Here is an 11,868-nt window from a genome sequence, read left to right as displayed (position 1 = left end):
TTTTACAGATGAGGAAACAATGAGAGATCATAGCTAAGAAGTACCTGAGATGGGATTTTAACACAACTCTTCCTGAGTCCAAGTACACCTTGGAATCTATCCCATGTGCCTAAGGTTCATCATATACACACATACATACATATGTATATGTATGTATGTATATGTGCATGTGTGTATATACGTATATGTATATTTATATACATACACACATATATGTATTTGCATCATGAACTCCTTTGGCAGTTGGATAAAGCCTATGGAACCTTTCTCAGAATATTTTCAATGCATAAAATAGAATACATAGGATTATAAAGGAAATAATTATATTAAAATACAGTTATTAAAATATTTTTAAAAACTAGCTACCACTCTGTTGCTATCACCTACTACTAAAAAAAGAGAAGAGAGCCTGGAACATGATACTCCAAAAGTCAAAAAATAAAGGTTTACAACCCAAAATAATTTACTCAGCAAAACTGAGTATAATCTTATGAGTGAAAAATAAATCTTTTTTGAATTAGTGGACTTCTAAGCATTCCTGATTTGAAAAAAAAATACCAAAGCTGCAAAGAAACTTGGAAGTGCAAACACAGGAATCAAGAGAAACATAAAAAGGTAAATATGAATGAATGATCATTAGGGACTAAACAAGGGTAAACTGTTCATATTTTAATATAGTTAGATGATACCCATGTCCCTTCAGAACCCTATCATCATTAGGGGTCATAGACAGAGTCTAATGAGACAGAAGCCCTGGGAGGGGTTTTGTTCTGTTTGGATCATCTTAAAAACAATGGAAAGGAGGGGAATAGGAATACAGTAGAAGAAAAAAGAGAGAGGAAAGTTGGGGAAATTTATCTCACACAATCAGAGTATGCAAGCAAAAGTCCATACAAATAAGGAGGAAGGAATAGGGAGAGCAGGAGATACATGAACCTCATTCATCTGAACTCATTAAAAGATGGAATAATATACATATGCAAAAAACTAACTATGGGAATACAATTCACCCAACAGAGAAAGGGAAGAGAAAGGATTGAAGAGAAAGGGGGAATAAGATGGAGAATGGATTAATGGAGGGATTAAATCCTAATCAAGGCAAACTATAAGAATGTACAAAAATGTGAATAACAGCTCTTTTCGTGGAAGAAAGGAATTGGAAATTAAGCGGTTGCTTGTCAATTAAGGAATGGCTGAATAAGTTATCGTATATGAATACTATTGTGCTGTTAAAAATGATTAAAGAACAGTTTCAGAGAAACCTGGGAAGACTTATATGGACTGATGCAGAGTGAAGCAAGCAGAACCAGGAGAACATTTATACAATAACAACATTATTATAAAGCAAAACAACTTGCAAAGACCTAGGAACTCTGATCAAGCCAATAACCAACCAGATTCCAGAGAATTCATGATAAAAATCCTACTCACCTTTGAATAGAGAGGTGATAGACATAGAGGACAGATTGGGACTTTTTAGGGGGGGCATGACCAGTGTAGAAATTTGTTTTGTTTGTTATACATATTTGTAACAGATTTTGTTTTTATTTCTTTCTCAATTGGGAGAAGGAAATGTTCAAATATTGAAAAAAATTTTAGGTTGAAAAAAGAAATAATAGTGTCCTTTACTTGGAAAGAGATTGTTTGGGACCAAGGTTGTGATTCCATTGATATAAGGGAACTCTCAGAGAAAATATTTTAACATATTAACTTCTGCTCTACATTTTTAGTCTTAGGAGAGTTACTTAGGATGAGGGGATCATGGGTGAGGAGGTAGTGAGCAAGAACACAAGTGTTGAGAGATTTATAAGTCAGGCAGTTTAGTTCTCACAAGTATTCACATTCATGATTCCCTTCCTCCACTGTCCTGTGGGCACATGACATTGTCTTAGGCTAGAGTGGGATGTATATCACGATCAAAAGAGAACCCAGGTCTGCTGGTTTCTGCTCTTTGGTAGTGTTGTTGCTTGGCTGACTTACAGGGACTGAGTGAAAGGGGGACCTTCAGGGTATCAATGAGCAAGTGGTCTGGACTTTGGCCCCAAGGGCATGAGGAACCTTATCACCACAAGGGCATTGTGATTAGGAAAGTTTGCAAACCTTGCATTCCTAACTTTAAATACAGCTGACCAAGACAGTTATTGGGTACATAGGAAGATTGGGTACATAGTACATAGGTAGATCAATCAGTCACTTTCTGTCAACTAGAGCCTAAAAACAGGTCAATCCTCACACCTAGGGGGTCTAAGAGGTGAAGTGATTTGACCAGGGTCACATCACCAGTATGTGTCAGAGGCAGGACTTGAACCCAGGTCTCCCTGACTATGATGTTAGATTTTTATCTTCTACAACATGTTACCTTTCTTTGGGAGGTGATAGTGTAACTATGCTCTGCCTGGGACAGAGCACATTTGGAGTACTATGTTTAGTTGAGACTCACATTTTAGAAAGGACATTGGTAAACTGGATTGAGGGCAACCGTAATGGGCAATGGCCTTGTGTTCTTATGATACGTGATTGTTAGTTGAAGCCACTAGTGATAGTTAGCCTTGAGAAGAGAACATTTACAGGAGACAAGATAGTCCTCAATTATTCATCTTCAAGTATTTGAAAGGTTGTCAGATATTTGGATAGGAATCAGATTTGCTTTGCAAAACTAAGAACAATGAATAGAAGATGAAAAGTGGTCACTTTGGCTAAATATAAAGGATCAAAAATCCTAACAGTTAGTTATTGTAGGATTGTCAAAGATTTATTTTTTACAAGGTTGTGTATCTTGGCACATGATAATTGATTAATTTATGAGATGAGTAATCTGATTTAAGTTGGTTGGTGAGGTCCCCGAACATTCACATACATGTTTTTAGATGATTCCCCATTTTCATTGTAACTGTTCCTGTGTATTTAGTATATAATTTTGGAGAGCTTACTATTCCTTCTGGGATGCCCTTCTCTATAAAATTCTTTCCCATTGGAAACAATCTATCTTTTCTTTGAACATTTTGAAATCATCTGTCCCAATATCTAAGGTGTATATCAGACTATTCTCTACTTCTCTCACCTTTATCACAAATTCTATAATTGAGAGACCTCTTTCTATCAAAGTTCCTATAATTTCCATTTTAGCACCTAGCTTTCCCTTGTTGACAAGAATAGACCCAGAGTAGTGTTTTCTCTCCTTCACTACTAAACCTTTTGAAAGATGAATTATCATTAAGGCATGAAACTGCAAATCTATTATGTACAACTTGCTATTCCATACACACAAATATAATAAAGTTACTGTGTACATTTCTTCTTTTTTCTTTCTTTCTTTCAAAATTGTTCTTAAAACAATATTGCTGTTACTATATACAATGTTTTCTTGGTTCTGCTCATTTTACTCTTTATTATTTTGTCTAAGTCTTTCCATATTTTTCTAAGATCATTGAGATCATCAATTCTTATAGTGCAGTAGTATTCCATCACAATCATATACCACAACTTGTTCAGTCTTTCCCCAATCAATGGGCATCTCTGCAGTTTCCAGTTCTTTGCCACCACAAAAAGAGCTGCTATAAGCATTTTAGAACTTATAGGTTCTTTTCCTATGGGCACATCTTTTTAAAATACAATCTATTTATCTCTCATTCCCCCTGACCCCAACACACAATACTTCCTCCATGCTGTTTCTGAAAAAAAAATATACTTTCAGATACATATTCCAGTAATTAGTTTCATCCTAACGGATTTCAGTGAAACATATGATTTCAAATCTGCTTCTTTGCATTAGGGTCTCCACTTCACTTTCCTTGTTGCCCAAGTTTTGTGTATTTGTTCACAGATGTCTTAGGATGATGGACATTTATTTGTTATGTGACCCTGAGCAAATCACTTAACTCTATGAGACTCTCTTTCCTCATCTGTAAAATGGAATTTTGTTTAAAGTGTATGGGGTACTCAAGGAGGACTAGTAACTCTGGTGTGAGGGCTTGCCAAACTCTTTTCAGGGTTGCTTATTCACCTTTAGTCTTCACCTGGCATTCAACTGTCACCTGTGGTGCAGTGGTCACATCCCAATAAACCATCTTGGCAGATGGGCTAAAGCTGGTTGAGGATAACCAAGAGGCCTCAAACCAGTTGCTGAGTTAGTGAGATTTCTACTCCAAGCATGTGAAGACTTTTCCATGAAGGTAGTTGAAGCAGCTACCATGTAGTGCTCAGAGCTTGGTCAGACGTAGAAGATACCAAGGTCATCCACTGCATCCCAGGCCATCACTAGTCATCTTGACTTTTGTCTTGCCACTGGATTTCAATGACTCTGGAAGAGAGAATGAAGCTGATGACTTTGTGCAATGCTATCTCACTTAAATCCAATTCACATGAGAGTCAAGACCACCTGTGATATCATTGGTTCTCTTTGAGAATGAAGGACAAACAAGACCAAAACAGAATTAATATATGTACTATCTACCTTACAGGGTTGTTATGAAGATCAAATGAGATAATATATATATATATATATAAAGCACTTTTGAAACATTAAAGCATTATGTATTTATCAACTATTATTTCTGATTTCTGTCTTGGATTTTGTTTCCCATAAATTTGTGCATGTCTCTACTTGTGCTTTCTTCCTACAGTTTATCTTTGTTCTATGGTATTTAGCCCAAATACATGTAGACAATTTTCTCCCTCTTACTTAATTTTCATTCTGAAGTCCTTTTGGTTAGATTTTTAGGACTTCAGGCTAACATATTCTTACCAGCTCTTAGGTATGCTTCATACCTGATCAGGAATCCGTGGTTCTTTTATTTTAAATCATTGTTCAGAAATCCAACTCTCTTTCATAGACATCACATCATCTTCCTGACCACCTATTTATTTCTCAAACATGCCTTTCTTTTCTGAATTCCTTGTCTTTAATGAATAGCCATTATGAAAACAACACCTATGCCCATAGGGTCTTTAGTGTCTTGCCCAAGACTTTATAATATTTAGGAGTATATTCCAGAACTTTTTTGGCAATATCATCTATGCCTAACTGAATGAACAGAAGTGGGCAGCAGTCACTTGCTTCAAAAAATATAAGGAGATTTTTCTATCATGCTCTGGATACATTCCCTGGGAAGTCAGCACACCTCTCTATTGTATTTATTGACAAAACCTCTCTCATTAACCCACAACAGAAAGTCATCAAATATCTCACCTCTTATTCTTCTGACTCTTTTTGAATGACCCCTCATCTGACATCATCTATACCTTCACATCAGCATTCTCTGGAGGATAAGTAGCTGCTTCTTCCTCAGTTTTCTAATGTTTTCATATTTTCTTTTCTCTTCCAAGTAAATGCATCTTTTGATTCTATTATAGCATACACATACCTTTAGGACCATTCTCCCAACTTGCACCCAGGTTCACAAGTTTGTTTCCAGCAGGGATGACTCCTACTACTATAAGGGTTCTAAGAGTAACCCTGAGTTGTAGTGTTTCAAGCACTGTAGTGTATAAATTGGTACAGTTTTTTTTCTTCTGGTGTGCTTTTTCTTCACAATTAGCCAGTAGACAATTAGCTTTTAGAAAAGTTATTTACTAAGGTGTTATAGTAGGAAGAGTTGATGCAAGCATTCTGCCCCTCTCCCCCTCAAAATCCTAGGACACACTTTCTCATAAATACACATAGGTCCATAAGAAGAGTGGGATCAAAATTAAAGTACAATGGTAGTAAGGTGCATATATAGGATACACATATGATAAAGAAGAAACTCACAGATTCTGACACTTTATGGTCTGGAAGTCCTTTCTTGAATCCACAGCTAACATTCTTCTTTGGTGCAAGGAGCCACGTTGCTTGAAACTACCTTCTTCTTTGGGTTATTATATTTCCACATCCATTTGTCCTTGGTGTGTCACGCTATTCTTGGCCATATGTGTTGTCTGCTATTGGTCCAGTTTCTCTTTTAGCATGGTGCACTTGGCGAGCACTAGGTGACCAGATCAAAAATTAAACTGACCATCTTAAGACGTAGAAAATACCTCTATATTAACATGGAAGACACTCAATAATGAAATGTCTATGGGAAGTCAAATAAATGACAGCTTAGAATAAAAGTTAAATTCAGCACCAAATCAGAGGATAGGAAGAAGATGAAATGACATTATGTGATTTCTGCAACTCCAACCTGACATATTTAAACAAACAAAATAGGGAAAAGCACAAAAGTAAAGATTTGGACTCTATCATCATTTATATAAACAATATAACTAATTTAAAGCTGTTATTACAACAAGTAGGCTGAAAGATCCCCCAAACCACCTGAGCCAGCAGACAATTTCCTTTCCAATGAGAGAAACATGGCAACCAAGAGCAATACCAGTTTAGCATATTAATTCATTGGCAAAACATTATGGAGGAGGATGGAGTGGTATGGCCTCACAATTCAGCAAAAAACAGCAAAGGAGAAAATGAGCCTGCAGGGAGGTTTATGTGAAATTCAGCTATCTTATATCATTAATACTGGAAGGACAACAAAAAGTGATACAAAAGAAATTCATGCTAAAGGTACAGATTTTAATGGTGTTCAAGGATCAAGATATCTTAGTGGGAAAGAATACAAAAGAATGTAAAAGAACAGAGACAATGCTTTTTACCATGTCTTTCCCCTTCCCCCAGAAGGGAAGAACTCTTGTTCCATATAACTATTTTTTATCTCCATAAAATCCTTATTAGGATGGTTTATGTATTATTATAAAATCTTTATGAGCATGGTATATAAATCACAGGGCATCCCTGATGCAGAAGAAAAAAGGCAGTCTTTCTACAGCAGAGCAGATCTTTACAGATACGCAACTGACTACTTGATATAGAAAACAAAAGCATTATCTATTGTCTGCTAATTTTAAAAAGCATTTTGCCATGGCAACAATCTCTATTACCACTCATAGGTGACTTTTTATTAATTACATTAAGACTTCCATAGAATCCACAATTGTTTTAAAGAAATTGGCTTTACTATCCACATTGCAAAAACAAAGTAGATAAAAATAAAGCTCAGATCATTACATGCAGCTAGTTGTGCAGCACATCAAGGTAGTCCATCAGTATATTCATCTTGGATGGACAATATAATGAAGGGCCCAAATACCTAACATTTATATAGTGCTTTAAGGTTTACAGAGCACTTTATAACTGTTATTTACTTCATAAATGTTATCTTATTTGATCCTTACCAACACTGGGATGGAGGTGCTATTATTATCCCTACTTGATAAATGAGGAGGCTGAGGTGGACTGAGGGTAAGTGACTTGCTCATTGTTACATGAGTAGTAAGTGTCTGAGACCAAGTTTGAACTCAGGTCTACTTCACTTTAGGTCCAATGTTCTATCCACTCTTCTACCTGCCTGCTCAGAAATGAAAAAAGATGAAACACCACATTCCCATGATATCACACAAAAATGATTAATTATATCCTAATGTACAGAAGATGACTAGTTAATTATTCATTTTACTATGAGTTATATGCATGTATTATTCATAGCATTCCTTTTAGGATCAGCTGTCTGTGTACTGTCAGATTGTTGCCTGGTTAGGAGAAGGGTCAAAATCAACATGACGTTAGAAGAAGGAAAAAAGATACAAAAGATATAAAGTTTACAGTAATTCCAAACTATTTAAACAAGCTGTTGGCTCCATTTGGGAAATTATGTTGTGCTTCCACTGATCTTAAGCTGCTCACAGTTGCAAAAGCCCATCTCTTTAACATTAATTTATTCTCAGAGGTCCATGTGAATCATGGAACACCATGATTTCCCAAGAAATACATTTGAAGGTTTCTTAAAGGGCATTTAAGATACATATGGTGAATATAAGTCAGTTTCACTTCATTACCATTTTGGGTTTGCATGAAGACTGTCATTGAAAGCATTAAGGTAATTTATAACTAGAAAACTATGTTGACCACTCCTATAACAAGGATAAGAGGAAATAGATGAATATCCCAAATGCTATACCAGTAATCTCTGAGATATTAAAGGAAACAGAAGAAATCTCCCAATGTGTTGAATGAATCCTCTATGGAAATCCACATGAACAAGAATCATGTGAAAAGAGAAGATGTGGATGAGTTTTCCCCTGAACTGATGATAGTAGTACACACACTGATGAGACTATAGGCCCCATTTTAAATATCTATATGTAAATAAAAGGGAATAGTAACAGGTCTCTCCCTATCTATGAGAAATGATGGGTAGGACAAATGAAGTATTCTTTCTTTGAGTCCTGAAATTCTCAGCTCCCTTCTATATTTAATTCAGGTGTGACTTTCTACACAAAGCTTCAATTGATCTCTTCCCAGGTAATTAGCACTTCCTCTATCTTGAAATTACTTTGCATGTACTTTATATTTACTTATTTAGATACATGCTTTATCCATCCAGTAGATATAAACTCCTTGAGGGGAGGAAATGTTTCATCTTTGCCCTTGTATCCTCAGGACCTAGCATAATGTTTCTCACATATTATAGTTAATGTTTAACAATGAAAAAGAATTTGAATCCTAAAGATTCTTTAATCTTTTCCAAGGCAAGATCATATGGAAATCCAAGCTGTGCAAATTCACTGACCTCCCCACCCCAACTAAAATTAGAGAAATTCTTGCTCCCAGTGACAGAAGGCCAAGTATTGAGGAGATGTTAAAGTTCCCAAGAGCATTTCCCCATAGAAACCATACTATAAATGATGTTAAGACCTATAGCCATATATTTTACAGTAACCAACCATTACTTATAACATTGTTTTCCTGGGGAAACATGTCAAGTTTGAATCCACTTAAAATGAGCTTTTGGATATTCACCCATAGTAAACTGTCACAAAATAATTAAATTTGGTAACCATGATGGATAGTAAAAAGAACACTTTCTGGGGAATAAGATATCTTGGGGAATCTAGTTCAAGTTCCTACTAGCTTGATAGTGATAGCATGAAGACAGAGGAGTTGAGAAGTTGAATTAGAGGGGGTTTATAGTTTTTAGATCAGTGCAGGCCACATTTGGATAGTAAAACACTATTTAGATAGCCTCTTAGGTCCCTTTGAACTCTAAATCTATTCTGTGATTCCCTCATTGGCTTAGAAGCCAGCAGCCACTGTCCAACAATGGCTGCTTGTTGAGGGTTTCAGCACCTTGGACAAGGACCAATTCTGCCTGGAGCCTTGGTCATTAGGGAGTTTTGTGACTTTAATTTCTTGAATTCTTCGTAATGTTGAGTAATAAGGTCGTGAGACCAAGTCATAAATGAGATCCCTAAGAAAAAATCCCCAAGACCAGATAGATTTATAAACAAATGTTACCAAATATTTAAACAATTAATTCCAATACTATATGAACTATTTGAAAACATATGCTAAGGGAGGATTCCTACCAATTACTTTTTATAACAGAAATATGGCATTAAAAACATGAGAAAGCATAAGAATAAATAAAGCTTTCCTTAAAATGATAAATAAAATCTATATAAAATCAAGAGCAAGCATTATCTGAAGTAGAAGCCTTTATAATAAGATCATGGGTAAAGCAAGGATATCCATTATCACCATTATTATTCAACATTGTACTAGAAATGCTAGCTAGAGCAATAAGACAAAAAAAATAAATTGAAAGTAGAAGAATAGGAAATGAGGAAACAAAACTATTGCTCTTTGCAGATGATATGATGGTATACTTACAGGACCTTAGACACTCAACTAGAACCTAATTGGAACAATTAACAACATTAGCAAAGTCACAGGATATAAAATAAAGCCACCAAAATCATCAGCATTTCTATAGATTACAAAAAAAAAAAACAAGCAGGAAGAGATAGGAAGAGAAATCCCATTTAAAATAACTGAGGACAATATGAAATACTTGGAAGTCTATCTTCCAGGACACACCTAGGAAGTATATGAACATAATTTAAAAATACTTTTTACACAAATAAAGACAGATTTAAGCAATTGGAAAATGTTAATTACTCATGGGTAGGCTGAATCAACATAATAAAAATGACAATACTCCCTAAATTAATTTACTTCCTCAGTGCCATACCAAACAAACTACCAAAGAATTATTTTATAGAGCCAGAATAAACAATAACAAAGTTCATCTGGAAGAATAAAAGGTCAAGAATGTCAAGGGAATCAGTGAAAAAAAGTGAAGGAAGGTGGCCTATTAGTACCAGATATCAAACTGTTCTATGGATAAGAAATAGAGTGGTTGATCAATGGACTAGATTGGGTGCCCAGCATACAAAAGAAATGAGCACAGTAACCTAGTATTTGATAAACCCAAAGATCCCAGCTATTGAGATAAGAATTCACAATTTAGCAAAACCTGCTCATAAAACTGGAAAGCAACCTGGCAGAAAGAGGGCAAAGACCAATACCTCACACCTTATACCAGGATAAGTTCAAAATGGGTACATGGTTTAGAAATAAAGGGAGATATGATAAGCGCATTAAGGGAGTATGGAAGAATTTACCTGTGAGATCTATGGACAGGGGAAGAGTTCATGATCAAACAAGAGACAGAGAGGATCAAGGCATAAGAAAAGGATAATTTTAACTATATAAAATTTTAAAAGTTTTGTATAAACAAAACCAGTGCAGCCAAAATTAGAAGGAAAGCAAGGAATTAAAAAAAATTTTATCAGATTTCCCTGGTAAAGGTCTCATTTCTCAAATATATGGGGAACTTACCCAAATTTATAAAAATAAGAGCTATTCCCCAATTGTTAAATGGTCAAAATATATGAACAGGCAGTTTTCAAAAGAAAAAATCAAACCTATCAATAGTCACATGAAAAAAATGCTCTAAATCACTAATAATTAGAGAAATACAAACTAAAACAGCTCTGAGGTAGCACCTCACATATATCAGATTGGCTAACATGACAGAAAAGGAAAATAACAAATAGTGGAGGGATGTGGGAAAATAGTTACACTAACACTTCTGAACAACAATTTGGAATTATACTCAAACGGACTATAAAACTGTGAATATCCTTTCATCCAATACTACTACTACTACCAGGTGTATACCCCAAAGAGATCAAAGAGAAAGGAAAAGGACCCATATGTACAAAAATATTTATAGCAGCTCTTTTTGTAGTGGCAAAGAACTGGAAATTGAGTGGTTGTCCACGCACTGGGGAATAGCTAAACAAATTATGGCATATGACTGTAGTGGAACACAATTGTGCTATAAGAAATGATAAAGACAATGGCTTTAGAAAAACCTAGAAAGTCTAGATGAACTGGTACAAAGTGAAATGAGTAGAACTAGGAGAACATTGTACACAGTAACAGCAATATTGTAAGAATGATCACCTGTGAAAGACTTAGCTACTCTGATCTAAGAGGATTCTAAAGGACCTATGACAAAAAATGCTAGCCACCTCCAGAGAGAGAACTGATCTACTCTGAATGCAGAGTAAAGCATATTTTCTCCCTCTCTCTCTTTTTTTTTGCAACATGGCTACTGTTAAAATGTTTTATATGACTTCATATGTATAATGGGTATCATATTTCTTGTCTTCTCAATGGGTGAGGAAGAGGGTGGAGGGAAGGAAAGAATTTAGAACTGGAAATAAAAATAAAAACTTTTAATTTAATTTAAATAAAAAATAAGGTTAGAGAAACACAGAATTTTGAGGGATCTTAGAGAGCATTCAGTCTAGCATCCCATTTTGAAGGTATAGAAAGGGAGGCCCAGAGAGATGCCTCGTGGAATGATCATACATAGTCAATAGAAGACTTGGGAACAGAACCCAGGGCTCTTGACTCTCAGTCCACTGTTCTTTCCCCCACACCACTAGGACAATGTAGCCACCTACCCTTTATCCCCTACCAGA

Source organism: Vombatus ursinus, unplaced genomic scaffold (assembly GCF_900497805.2).
Source record: "Vombatus ursinus unplaced genomic scaffold, bare-nosed wombat genome assembly UNPS02007344.1, whole genome shotgun sequence".
NCBI lineage: Eukaryota > Metazoa > Chordata > Mammalia > Diprotodontia > Vombatidae > Vombatus > Vombatus ursinus.
The sequence above is the reverse complement of the archived record's forward strand: the minus strand, read 5'-3'. Positions refer to the sequence as shown.